The sequence below is a fragment of the Anarrhichthys ocellatus genome, unplaced genomic scaffold, assembly GCF_004355925.1.
Source record: "Anarrhichthys ocellatus isolate YVR2014 unplaced genomic scaffold, GSC_Weel_1.0 scaffold135, whole genome shotgun sequence".
In the NCBI taxonomy this organism is placed as follows: Eukaryota; Metazoa; Chordata; class Actinopteri; order Perciformes; family Anarhichadidae; genus Anarrhichthys; species Anarrhichthys ocellatus.
In genome coordinates, this window is record NW_022280165.1 from 180,962 (window position 1) to 181,972 (window position 1,011).

Genomic DNA, 1,011 nt, shown 5'->3' on the forward strand with positions numbered 1-1,011 from the left:
CAGCACAGGTCACCGTTAGGGTCGTGATTAAGCACGCCCCGCCTTCTTCACAGCCTGACCTCTATGCTATTGGCCCGTGTTTTGATTGACGGCGCTCTCGTCCAATAGGAATGGAGAACGAGCAGCTCGGGAGGGAACAGCTGCGCAGATGTGTGTGTGAGGAAGACAGCGCAGGTTTTCGTGAGAGCAGGAATAGCTTTTGACGGAGAGTCACGAACTGCTGAGGCACCAAAACACGAAAGGTGAGAACTATATTATGTGATATTACGATTACTTAGTCTATATTTAGCTTTATTTAACAACACATTTCAATATTCGACACGCAGTTAGATCGTCTTTGTTGTTCCTATGCATCGGTCATTGTCTTCCAAACCTGCTTAGTCAATTGTTTTGATCATAAAATAGGCTTGAAAAGTATTCTTCACAACATATTTCAATATTTCACTGGATGATATGAGTCTCTATCGTTCTTGTTGTTCGCGTGCAGCCCTTTCTTTCTTCCCCCACCCTTCCTATTCATGTTTACTCCAGAACTGTCTCGAGCTATTTCCTCATGCCAGTTTGTAAATCTAAATAACTCTGCTTTCACTTCTTGTCGAACGTCCTCGCGTGGGACAGCAAGGTTAAAGTGAATCTGAAGTCTCGCAAAGCGCCACGAGACTCAAATAAGACTTGAAGCAGCAGCTGTGAGATTTTCATCAGATCTGTTCTGCATGAAATTTGACCCACAAGTCTTGGAAATCCAAGGAGAAGGACCGCCATGGCCTGCCATGTTAGAGGTCATTCATTGGGCTCAGCTCTGCATAATTCACCCTCGTGCCAAGGTGCTCTTTCCTCCTCTCACACCCCCCCCCCCCCTGTTTTGGTAATCTGAAGTCCCTCATCACTTTACACATAGATGCATGCTTGAAAATACAACCCACACACTTCCTACATTCCACTTAAAGCTTGAACACAACGAAGCGTGTGTGTGTGTGTGTGTGTGTGTGTGTGTGTGTGTGTGTGTGTGTG

The 1,011-nt window shown here is 45.6% G+C and overlaps 1 protein-coding gene across 1 annotated transcript in view; it reads left to right on the forward strand.

Annotated features, from left to right (window-relative positions):
- Positions 1-155: 155 nt before the first annotated feature.
- The window catches only part of mavs (mitochondrial antiviral signaling protein), a 6,384-nt gene continuing 5,528 nt past the window's right edge, over positions 156-1,011 (forward strand). The window contains exon 1 of the mRNA XM_031877423.1: positions 156-242. The gene's annotated coding sequence lies outside the window, so the exon portion shown is untranslated. The remainder of the gene's footprint in view (positions 243-1,011) is intronic.